Source organism: Vicugna pacos, chromosome 12 (genome assembly GCF_048564905.1).
Source record: "Vicugna pacos chromosome 12, VicPac4, whole genome shotgun sequence".
Lineage (NCBI taxonomy): Eukaryota > Metazoa > Chordata > Mammalia > Artiodactyla > Camelidae > Vicugna > Vicugna pacos.
This window is the reverse complement of record NC_132998.1, coordinates 24,884,713-24,897,482: the sequence shown is the minus strand read 5'-3', so window position 1 is coordinate 24,897,482 and position 12,770 is coordinate 24,884,713. Positions and strand designations below refer to the sequence as shown.

The 12,770-nt window shown below is 38.9% G+C and overlaps 1 long non-coding RNA gene across 2 annotated transcripts in view; it reads right to left on the bottom strand.

The window, feature by feature from the left end:
• LOC140700165 (uncharacterized) overlaps positions 1-12,770 on the bottom strand; it is a 43,374-nt gene that overhangs the window by 18,480 nt on the left and 12,124 nt on the right. For both annotated transcript variants that reach the window (XR_012078439.1, XR_012078440.1), the window contains exon 3: positions 4,446-4,519. This is a non-coding gene — a long non-coding RNA (uncharacterized lncRNA). The remainder of the gene's footprint in view (positions 1-4,445; positions 4,520-12,770) is intronic.

The following is a 12,770-nucleotide window of genomic DNA, read 5'->3' as shown; positions in this document are numbered from 1 at the left end:
TTACTCATCTCTTGGACTTCATGTCCTCAGGTCTAACTACCCTATGGTGCTACCTATGTGAACACAGAGGCAGTGGGTGACAGGAGAAAGAGTGACTCTTCAGAGAGATCTGGGTCTGCTTCCCAGATCCACTGCTTAATTAACCTTGTGACATTGGACATGTTACTTAAACTTTCTGAACTTCAGTTCTTCATTACTGAAACAAGAATAGTAATGCTAGCTTATTATAAATATTAAAAATTCTGTGTGTGAAATGCCTGGTGGCCAGCAAGGTCTCAACACTTAGTAAAAGCTATAATAGTCATTTTATCTTTAATTTTCTCTATTATGTCACATGAAGAGAAAATGCCCACAAATTCTGACCCAAGGCATCTGTCATTTGCTGTTTTCAATAGAATTTCTCAGTTGTGCTTAGATCATTGTCCTGAGTCAACTTTTAAACTCCCATAACAAGGCATCATAATGAAAAAAATTCTTATTTTATGTAGGATGTATTTGTTAATCTGTGGTCAAGTTTTAGCCAGATCTTCTGCAAGATTTCCTTTGAAAATCCTCAAAGAAAGAATTCTTCTGGTATTTACACTTGACTGCTTACATTTTATGTATTTTAGGAGTAAGCAACATCTGGAATTAACGTACAATTTATTTATTTTTTTAAAGCCGCCAGATGACTCCTGCTGGCACTCTTCTGAGGTGACTTGGTCCAAGCTTGCAGGGTGATATCCGAGGGACCAGCCACTGCCCTCTCACAGCCTCCTCTGGTGCAGCAGACCCAGTTGAACTCTGCTGGGCTCCCTGGGTTGGGCCACTGTCTGGCCTTCGCTTGCTCTCTTGGGCGGTCTACTCAGGCCAGGGCTGGGCCCACTCCAGCTGCTTCCCATTCATTTCCTGGCTTCGTAGCTTGCAGAGGGCTTGGGAATACTTCCCAAGCTAGGCAGGGATCAGCAATCTTCACAGCTGGCAGCTTTCCTGCCAAACGGGAGTCCTCCTTCTGCAGCCTCTCCCACCTGTGTGTAGCTGAGGGCTTCTGGATGCCTGCAAGGCAGGCAGATCTCAGAGCACGTGACACACCCTGAGCAATTCCCGCCCTCGGCTGGGCTGTGGGGGAGGCCACCCAATGCACACTTCATGCCGGACACTGGAAATCCCCCTGCCCTGCCTTCCATCCCCGACTGGAGGGGAAGCACCATCTAAGCAGATTTCCATACGTTCCTGTTCTGCCTTGTTGCCATTTCCCCAAATGGGAGCCCCGAGGAAGGTCGGCGGGGCTTGGAATCTGATAACCAGGGTTAAATCATGGAAAACACCAGAGGTCCGGGCAGGAAATAGGGGCCAAGAGTAATTTCAGATAGCTGACATAAAACAGGATCGGCTGAACAGTCATCCCTGTGGATAAATGGAGCTGGCCACTGCCTGATGCGATCTCTGGGCCTCTGGGGGTGAACTCTGAAGGCTTCACACAGTGCCTTAAGTTCTAGTTCCTAGCCCGACTTCCTCTTTCCAGTAAAAGCAGGGTGTGGTGCAGCATTTTCCAGAGTGTTCTGTGGAACAATAATCCCCTGAGATGCTCCTTGAGGGAAGGTTTCCATGGTTGAACAACATTGTGCAACGCTTCGCGCGGCCACTCGCTCAAGGTTTACAGAGCGCATTCCTCCGCTAGAGGCTCTTGGAAGTCCTGCTTTACCCGAAGGTTCCGAAAGTTACTGGACCACAGAATGCTCTTCTCAAGTAACACCTAATAACCACCAGTAAAGTTCGTGTTTGATGAACACGCTGTTCCTTAAACCCGCCAAGCACACACCCACCTCAGGGCCTTTGTCCTCACTGTTCCCTCTGCCTGGAATGCTGTTTCTATGGATATTCACATAACTAACTCCCTCACTTTATTTAGGTCTCTGCTCAAGAGATGTCTTCCGTGACTATCCACCTAAAAAAGTCTTGTTTTTCACCCCTATCCAGTCACTTTCTATTTATCCTTTTACCCTGCTTAATTTTTTTTTATAGCACTTATGCCACTCTTGGTATTGCAAGTCACTTAGTTGTCATTATGTAAGAATTAACTTAGTTTTGGTAACTCTACTGTAATTTAAATGGAAGCTCCAAGAAGGCAGAGACATCACTTTGCTCTGATGCAGCTTCAGCTCAGGAATGGAGCTTAGTGCAAAGCTGACATCACGACAAATAGTTGTTGAATGAATCCATGATCTATCTCAAGCAAAAGACCAGGCATTAAACCTTAATTCTGCTTCTTTTTCTCTTGATATGACCTTGAGCAAATCCCTTCATTGCTTGGACCCTTGACTTCTTTATATAAAAGGAGGAGAAAAATAACACCCATCCTGCTTATCTTACATGAACAGGAGACGGATCAAATGAGGGCTTGGCTATGATGGTGCTTTGTAAATTGTCAGGGGCTGTCTTAGTCCACTCAGGCTGATGTAACAAAAATACCACCAACTGAGTGCCTTATATAAAGAACCCAACTTCTCACAGTTCTGGAGGCTGAGAATTCCAAGACAGGGTGCCTCATATCTTTCTGGTGAGAGCTTGCTTCCTGGTTCATAAATGGCCATTTTCTTGCTGTGTCTTCACATAGCAGAGGTGTGAGGGAGCTTTTTGGGGTCTCTTTCTTGAAAGTACTAATCCCATTCCTGAGGTCCCCACCCTCCTGACCTAATCACCTTCCAAATACAATTGCATTGGGGATTAGGTTTCAACATATGAATTTGGGGTTATGGATACAAACACTCAGATCATGCAGGTTAAGCACATATAGACTGTTCCTATCAAAGATAAAATGCAGAAAAGAAAAGGAGGTAACCCCCATGGTGGGATGAGATTCTCTGGGAGTGTGAGGATATGTCATTTTGACAGAAGGGAACGACAGAGCAGGAACAACCCAGAAGACATAGTATGATCTAGAGAGGAAAGATGCTTGATATTGTCCTCAATTGCAGGGAGCTGGGAGTACTTTGGAAGTGGGGATGGGGGAGAAAGATACACAAACTGAGGCAGGGGAGTGCTGCTGTGTCTCTGATACTTTGCTTTCAAACACAATTTATGTAATCCATGTGAAAGTCCTGATGGGGTAAGTGTTGTCTAGGTTTTATTTATAAGGCAACTGAGGCAGAGGGGGTTTTCAAGACTACTCAGGGCCATATAGGAAGTGTGAGTCCAGACCTATATGCTCATAGGAAGCTGTGTGACAGTGCAGTCTTGGCTCCCACAGAGCCTAATGGGGTCTGCTCCTCGTCATTTTTGGAGGTGGCCCTGTAAGAGGAAAGGCAGGGTCCACCAGAGAACATCTGTTAGCCTCTTCCTCAGCTTTTCTAGAAACAGCATCAGAACCACAAATCTACAAACACTGCAGAGACCTAGGACCGCCCACTGGGGTTGCTCTCTGGTGGAGGGAGCAGGAGAAGGAAAGAGGAAGGTAGGAAGTTGTTAAAATGTAGCACTGGTTTCAGCTTTGTTTTTAGCGGAAATGTGCGTATGTTCAGAAAGCTCAGAAAGCGGAAATCGTTGAGGCTGGGGTGCATGGAGATTGCAGCTCACATTTTACTTATATTACTTTCTGTTGCTAGGGCTAATTTCTTCTCTTTCTTTTTTTTAATCCTGTGGGGTTATTATTGTTTGCATTAACTCGTTATCTGTGTGTCTCCATCTGAGTCAACCTAAAAACCATAAATGACTTCAGTAACAAATCTGGAAATTAAATCCATTGAATGAGAACTAATATTCTTCTGTGTTACCAAGGTTTACCTAATCAGGATTTAAATCAACTTTGAAAAACCATAATTTATTTGGGTATTACATTCAGTAAAGGCTTCCGATAAATCCAGCTTCAGACCTGATGTGTGAAACTTGTCCCCACTAAAGATGCTGGAAATTTTGCCCATAAAATAGGGGACCATGGTTGGAAATCAACTCTTGACAATTTTAGCATATGGGATAAAATGAGCATGATTAATGACATTTCTACTCCACGGAGCTCACTTTTCCTATAAAAATTGTCTAAGAGAGAGAGTCTGGAGGGCAGCTTTGATTACATGTGTCAAGTGGCAAATCTAAGCAACGATCAGGGTAATTCAGCCCCTCAAACCTTAAATCACTTAAATAAACAAGTAAGTGATATTTAAAGGTGAGAATGGGCATAGGGAAATTTTTTCCCTTCACTTTTTGTTTTTTGTTTTTCTTTTCTTTGAATAATGCTTTTAGTTTTCTCAGTTCAAGTGAATGGACATTCTGCACATATGTGTATGTGTGTATGTGAGAGAGAGAGAGAGAGAGAGGAAGCATTCCAAGCTTTTCAAAATTTTTCTCCTAGCTCTCTAAATTCATGGGCTCCCCAACCCTGGGCAGGTCCCCACCATTCCTGTTTCTGCATCGTGGTAATGGGTGCTGTAGAGTAGGACTAGGGATGGAAACGCTGGCAGCAAACTCACAATCTGAATCAAGGCTTCAGCACTTCCTCCTGGCCTTGGTGCAGCATTTAGCCTCTTGGTCTCAGTCTTCTCATCTGCAAACAGAGATAATAACAGCCCTTATATCTCTGGGTTGTGTTGAAATAAATTCCTAGGCCCAAGATGAAGCTGCTCCTGCATGGGGTGCCATGTCAGCAAACAGAAACTGAGCTTACATTTGTGTTCCCATGAATGTTCCACTGGACCAGAAGTGCTTGCTATCTAGTCAGCCAACCCCCAAACGCCAAGCCAACTCTGGGCCTTCTCACTCCAAACAAGGGTGACTCTGTGGCCCCAGCCAATCAGATATTTTCTGTTTGCTTTTCCTTGTTCTGTATTCTTTTTCCTGTAAAAGCTTCCTGCCTTCTGCCCCACTTTGCAGTTCTTGGAATGGAGACTGTCCACTTTATCAAGTGTTAAATGACGTTTGTTTGCGTCACCTAAATTATCTTCTTTAATCATCTTTTAAATAGTTGTCATGACAATTACATGAGATAATGCATGTGGGGCACCTGGCACATGGTAAACACTCAGTAAATATTCAAGATTATTCTTACTACTAACACCCTCTCCGTTTGCTGTAAGGATATCCCTTTCTTAAGGGAAGGAACTATTTTACTCATTTTGTCACCGTCACCATACCTATACGTGGTAGGTATTTAACAATTGTCTATCTAATGGAATGGAATCCACATTTTAACAAGACAGTGTGTTGCAATTGGCCCTCCAGCTTCTTGAAAATGTGCTGGTTAGAATCTGCATGTTCTCCTTGCAGGTGTCAGGATAAGTGTTTGAATGCTCCACTGTCCTAAACATCACTTCATAATATATTTCCCAAAAGCTTTTCCTACACATGTAAGTGTCATTTTATTTTTTGAACATGCATTTAGGTAGATTGGATCCTGTTGTTCTGTGGTCTTCCCTGGGAGCCTGATTTTTATGGAACTGGTAGCAGCCCTGGATGCATGAAGAGATTCACAGTTGTGGAAGTCAGACAACTGAAGTTCTAAACAGTTTTGCTGAGAAAACAGTCGTTTCTGTTTCTTCTGGGCTACATTCTTGTCACCTGCTTTTCCATGAGATGGACAAATAGAGGCAGAGGGAAAACTGATTAGGAGAGTCACTGGTCTTATTACTAGTACCTTTGAAAGGCTTGGAAAATTGGGCATTTGCAAAGGAGGGCTGCTATAGAAATGGTACAGTCTGTCACTGTCCATCTTGGACAAACAACCCTGTGCTGACAGCAGAAATCATTTAGGTTGTGCAGATCAAGCCTCATGAATAGCATTTCACTGCAGAGAGATAGCAAGAATTGACTGTCTTATTAAGAAGCAATGTGATGGTAAAATGTGATTAAAGTGAGTCAAAGGAAATTACTAAGCTGGGGCCAAGAAAGAAGAGAGGGAGGTTTGACTATGGATATAGAGCCTAGATAAGTTAATTTTATGGGTGTTTGTTTATAATAAGTATACATAAATATTTGAAGAATAATCACAGCCCCAGACTAAGTGAAAATTATACTTCTTTCAGTCGCATGAAGCAGTTTACATGCTCATTATCAACTGAGGCAAGAAACATGTAATGATGTGAAAACTAAGATCCGCATGAAATGCTTCCATAAAAAATGAGTTTTTCCATTACTTACATTTACTTGTCAATTTGAAAGGAATCAGATTTCATTGTATCATATAAATAAAGCATCCTGAAGATACTAGCTCCTACTGTTTCCGAAAGCTATCCTATATTTACAAATTTTCTGTGGCTTTCAGATAAATATATTTTTTAGAAAAGTGATTCTCACAACCTAACCTAAGTGGACTGAATAGAAGCTGTTTCTAATGAAACTAAGGAATTCATGATATCATCTTTTGTGTGGCAATCCCTCAATTAAGAGGGGAGGATCAGAAAATGTAAAACCCTATGATTACACTTAAAAGAAATGTATCAAAAGCTTATTATGCATGGTTACAGTTGCAGCAAAATACAATTCTATAGCAAGTGAAAAAGTCTGCCCTTTCATGTAACTTCACTTTGGAACTCAGTGGTGACAAATCTCACAAATCAACAGCCTCCCCTTTGAGCAAATGTAGAAAACCACTTGTTAGTTCCTCCCTTCTAAGCACCTCTCCCTGTGGCTCCACTTTGTTTTTAAACTATTTTTGGTAAAAGTCAAGCTTACCAAACTCTAAAATACGAGGAATCTCCTGCTATCCATTCCAACATTGCCAGCGGTCCCAATATGAAAATTGGACCATCACTTGTAACAAGGCAGAGGAATGTTATTTTATTAATAGTTGGCACCAGAATTCCTCCCAGAAAGGGAAATGTATTTACTTTGAAAAATACCTTGATGAGAGCTGGGGGAGTAGAAGAGAGCCCCGGAGGGGCTAGGGTGTGAGCAGATTGTTTCTGAGACAAAGGGAACAATTTGGCAGAAACTTCCCAGCACAGCCGTCAGGAGAGACAGGAGGAGGGGTTGCAGCCACTGAGAGGGCGGAAGGCAGCTTGCATCTGCTCCACGTGACTCTTCCTCTCCTCCCTCCCGCACACATCTCCACTGGAATTACTGGACTGATTAAACATTTGGTACGAGTTTTTGTTTGTTCGTTTTGTTTTTTTGATAGAAGCTTGTGTAAGGGATGGGCTTATGTCTAAATCAATCGAGTAAAGTAAGAGATAACTTGTGTAGACCTAAGCATGGAGGCAGAGAAAAGCGTCAGAATAAGTGTTAGAAATTTTTTAGAAATTGGGGGAGGCCTCGACCTCACAGCTCTAGACGGGTTTACTGAACTCTTTGAAGGGATGAGAGAGTCTCTTATGGCATCTTCGTTAAACCAGCTACTTTATGGGCAGAACCACTACTTTGTGATACTGTGGTCATTTGTGAGAAGCTACTGTGTGTCTTAAGCTACTTTGTGGACAGGTATGTGGAAAGGTGATGCAGTAAACACCAAGCATCATAGTTGATTTTGCAGTCTTTGAACTGGCTAGACTTCAAAATAATGTTAATTTAAGAGGCTGACTGATAGAAAATAATCATGCTTTTAGTAGAATATCAAAGAACTTTAAAGATCTCAGCCTTTACATTTCATAAACATCCAACACCACCAGTTTTTTCCAAATTAATTCAAAATCCTGGAGAATGAGGGATGAATTCAGAACCAGACAAACTGGATATCCAATATTCCCAAGGGATTCTTCATTACTCAGGTTACTAAGGTTGCTAAGGTGAAGATGGACCAACAAATTGGTCCCTTTGCACATGATCATCATATCTGTTCTAGGATCAAATCCAGAAGACCACAGTGTAAACCAATGGACAAAAATATATTTGATCACGGTTCACAGTGTGTCTTAAGGTTTGGGAGGTACAAAAATAATGGTATATCACCCAAAGAAATGATCCAGTGTCATTAGATATTTCTTCCAACTGGAACGATTGGACCCAAAGTTTCAGAGTGCATCATCTCCTGAGAGATGCCTTCTCTAATCATCCCTTATAGAGTTTTCCCCTGTGCATCATGCTTTGGATTTTCTTCACAACACTTTTTACCACCTGAACTGATCCTGTTCATTTACTTTTTTTTTTTTTTACCTGTTTTTGGTCTGTCTGCCAACCACTGCAATATGAAGATCATGGAAGCAGGGAACTGACGCTCTTTGTTCATTTCTGCTTTTCAAGCTCTAGGATAATGCCTGGCACATAATCAGAGCTCGATAAATATTTGTTGAATCATTTAATGAATTTCACTCAGTGTTTAATCTGTAGAGATTATCAAAATCCTTATAGGCTCTACAAATAAAGTAGGGTTATTATTATAAAGAGAAGACATACTGAAGGACTCAGTGGCCAGTATTTTGATCTAATTCCTTTTGACTAGCATCCTAATCTTGGATCACGTAAATGATGATCACATTATACTCATCAGGATACTTTGCAAGAAAAAAATATTCAGAATTATAGCTGCTCTGCACTCAAAGTGAATCTAGAGGTACAATTAAATGATATAACAGTAGAGTTTAGTTTTCATGTAGAGAAATGTTTTGATGTTCAATTTTAGCTTTAGGTTAATAACAGTATTAGATTACATTCTTGGGTCATTAGAAGGATGGGTTCATTTTTTTTTAATTTAAAAAATGTTCAGTGATGGATGCTAGACAGTAATATCTATTTATAAGGCTTAGCAAGATTTAATATTACTTTTGACATAAAATTTATTTGAAAATGTAATTATGAACAGAAAATGTATAAATGTCTTCAAAATGAGAATAACAAAAATGTTCTTTAGTTCCATATTGTGGATAATTAAAAGAATGGACAGTGGTCCCTTGGTGTCTGTAGGAGATTGTTTTCAGGACCCCCAACCTCTTTGGATACCAAAATCTACAGAGGCTCGAGTTCTCGAAGTCCTTGGATACAGAGGGCCAACTGTGTTTCAGAATACAAATGCATTGTTTTGAGAGAGTGGAAGATTTTTTTTTTTGATGATCTTATTTGTGATATGCTGTCATAGGGGTCTTGTTTTACAACAACTAGACTTGTTAGACAAGAAAGTTATTAATTTATTCTATGTATACTATTTTTTCCATCCTCATATGAGAAGAATAACAGAAGTACTGCTGAATTAAACTGACTGCACAAAAGAAAGTTCCAGGAATTTTTCAAAATTTCCTTCTGGAATTGGTGAGTACCTATTTATTACTGGTGGAGGAAAGAAAGAACTGTTTTCAGGTGTTTATCTATGTACATATTGTTTTGGTTTTGTCTCCAGAGGAAAGGGGGAAAAGATCATGAGGAGGGGAGAGAAAGTTTTTTTTTTGTAAAAAAAAGGAAAATAGAGGTTAGCTTTCTCATTCCTTCCCCCTAGCAGAGCCATTTCCACCTTGGAACAGGGCCAGGGACTTGTAGCCTCTTTCTTGGTTTTCTCACTGTGTTTTTCCTGGCTTCTCTGGAGTTCCCTTTAAGGCCTAGTTCCCTTTAATGCTTGGTTTTTAGCTTGTTGCTCAGACTGGGTTGGCTAAGGGTTTCTGAATAGGAGAGTGTAATGATCATTTTGTTTAATATCAAACTTGTTCTTCTTAAGGACACGCTATCTTGTTAGATAATATTTTCTTAAAAGTATGAAAAATATATCAGAAAGGAAAAAAATAGGCACAAGCAAATGATTTTCTGAAAGAATTTTGATTCTGAAAAAAATTATTACCATATTTGGCTTTGGTTCCCTTTATGTTTCTTCAGATTAGTGCAGTTCATTTTGGGTTTTTGATTCAGGGTTCATTTTAGTTCAGGTTCCTGATTCAATTTATGTTTCTGTGATTGAACCAAAATTCCAGTTAAAATAGTACTCAGTGGGCTAGATTCCTTAGCCAATACTTTTTTAAAAATTACATAATGTGTGCTTCAATAATGTTTAACTTCTAAATTAAGCATTTTTCATATACTAAAATTTCCAATGAGTAAATTGATAGCTATTTTTTTCATATGTTTTCAGTGTACTTTCTGATGTACAAGTTAACTTACAAAGGTAAATTTAAACAGAGTAGCTCATATAATATGCAGCCTTCTTTTTAGACTGTCTCTTGCCCCTCTCTTCCCAAATTGGTTTACTTTTCAAAAAGCTATTTAAATTTAAAAAAAGATTCAAATATGTAATACATTCATAAAATTCAAAATTTATCCCTCTTGGAATTCATTGGGATTCTTGAATTTGTGGTTAGGCTCCTTGACTTGGGAAAATTCTTAGCTACTATCTCTTCAGATATTGTCTCATTCTCACTCTGTTTTTCTTTTGGAATTCTGATTAGAAGCATGTTACTTTCTCAATCTGTTTCCCATGTCTTTTAACCTTTCTTTCATGTGTTACATCTCTTTGCCTCTTTCTGCTTCTTTCTAGACAAGTTATTCTGGTCTATCCTTCACTGAAATAATTCTTTCTTTAGGTATAGCTAATATACTGTTAAAACCATCCAGTTGGTTTTAATTACAGTTATTACAGTTGTCAGTTTTTGAGGTTCTATTTGATTCTTTTAAAAAATCTGCTTGGTTATTCTATATAGTTTCTTGTTATCTGGATTTATTTTCAAGTTTGACTTTTGTTTAGTAGAGTAATCATAGTGATTCTGTAGTCTGTGTCTGATAATTCCAGTATCAAATGTTTTGCAGCTCTATTTCTGTTTTCTGTTAATTCTGCTGGTTTTTGCTTTAGTGTTTTGTCTTTTTAATGACTGTGAGCTGCTCATTTTCTTTAGAAAATTAATTGTGAGCATTCTTTGGGGTCCTGGATGATGGTGGCTCTTCCAGTGGGGCTTTATGTTTGCTTTGGCTGTGTGCCTAGGAACACTATCAGTTCTTGACTTTTTCTTGGATCATCCGGGTTGTGTGAATTTGTAAATCCTCATGAGGGCTAGCTTGCCATTATATCAGGGGACTTCCTCTCCTTTATTCTTGCCTTCCATGGGGCAGGAGTTGTGGAATTTACTTTTGATTTATTCTTACACAAAAGACTCATCCTTTTATCTGTCCTCTGGGATATGAGTATCCTTTTTGTTCCCCAAGCAGTATCTGGGCTTTGTCTTCTGTTCTTCCACATCTCCTGAGGCAATGGAAACCAAGGCTGAGTGGTCAGGTTTGGCAGAGGCTCTCAGCATTCTATTCACTTCAGGGTTCCCATGTTCACTAAAAGTTAGGCTTAATAATTTATTCTTAACATTCTTTTGATGCTTTAAAGATTTTACCATTTTTGTGAGAGGGAAGATTGACTATTATAATGATGTCATTTTTCTTCAAATCAATCTACAAATTCAGTGTTTTGTGTGGAACTTGTCAAGCTGATAATAAAATTCATTAGAAAGATTAAAAGCTAAGCAAATTCTGAAGAATAAATTGGGGGACTTGTGCTACCAGACAGCAATGATTATTATAAATGTAAGGCAACTAAAGTAATGTCATATTTGTGCAAGGATGTACAAGTACAGTCATCCCTCAGTATCCATGGAAGGTTGGTTCCAGGACACCACTCCCACCCGCCACCATACCAAAATTCACAGATGCTCAGGTCCCTTATATAAAATGGCATAGTATTCGCATATAACTTATGCACATCCTCCAGTATACTTTAAATCATCTCTAGATTACTTATAATATCTAATACAATGTAAATGCTATATAAATTGTTGCTGGTGCATAGCAAATTCAAATTTTGTTTTGGGGAACATTCTGAAAATTTTTTTCCTGAATGTTTTTGATCTGTGGTTGGTTTAATCCCTGAATTTGGAACTCATGGATAGAGGGCCAACTATATATGTAACAGAATACAAAGCCTAGAAAAGATCCATATATGAGAGAGATACAGCACATGACATTACAAACAACTGGGAATAGGACAAATGATTAAAAATATTATTATGGAACAGATGGCTACCCACACAGAAAAGAAAATTCTCACACTATACACTAAAGTGTTCATTCCAGGGGGATTAAATATGAAAAGCCTTTAACATTGAAGGAGAAAATGTAAGAGAGATATTTTTGATCTTGGGATAGGGAAGGATTTGTTTAATAAGACAGTCAAAAGCATACACCATAAAGGCGAAGACTGACAAAATAAAAAACCTCAGCTTAACAAAAGACACCATAATCAAAGTTGAAAGAAAAGTTCAGAATGGGAGAAAATACTTATATCACATATTACTAATATAAGATTTGTATTCTAAACATATAAAATACTCCTACAAACATAAAAGAAAAAGACAAGCAAATCTAATAGAAAAATGGGCAAAGACATGAACAAGCTATTTAGAGAAGTGGCTAATGTATTGGGTAGTGCAGCTCTCAAGAAAATCTACATGTACAAGAGTTTTCATCATAGCACCATGTATAGCAGGAAAACATTGAAAATATCCTAAATGTCTATCAGCAGAAGAATGAATGAAAGTGTAACATATTCATAAATGAGAATACCATACCTCTGTCAAAATAAATAAACTAGAACTACAGGCATCAATAATTATAAATATAAAATTTTTTTGAGTCCAAAAAAAAAAACAACCATCCCAAGCTGCAGAACAATAATATAGCATTATGCAGTTTATAAACAGGTTGAAAAATACCACATAGTACTGCATGTTATTTATGAGTTCTTCATATGTGTTAATATGATAAACATATCCATGGTAATGATAAACCTTTAATTCAGGATAATGGTTATATCTGAGTAGGGAGAAAGGGGAATAGAATTTGGGAGAGATATGTAAGGAACTTTGGCTACATTGATGAATTTCCATCCCCCCTCCAATTACATAAATGTA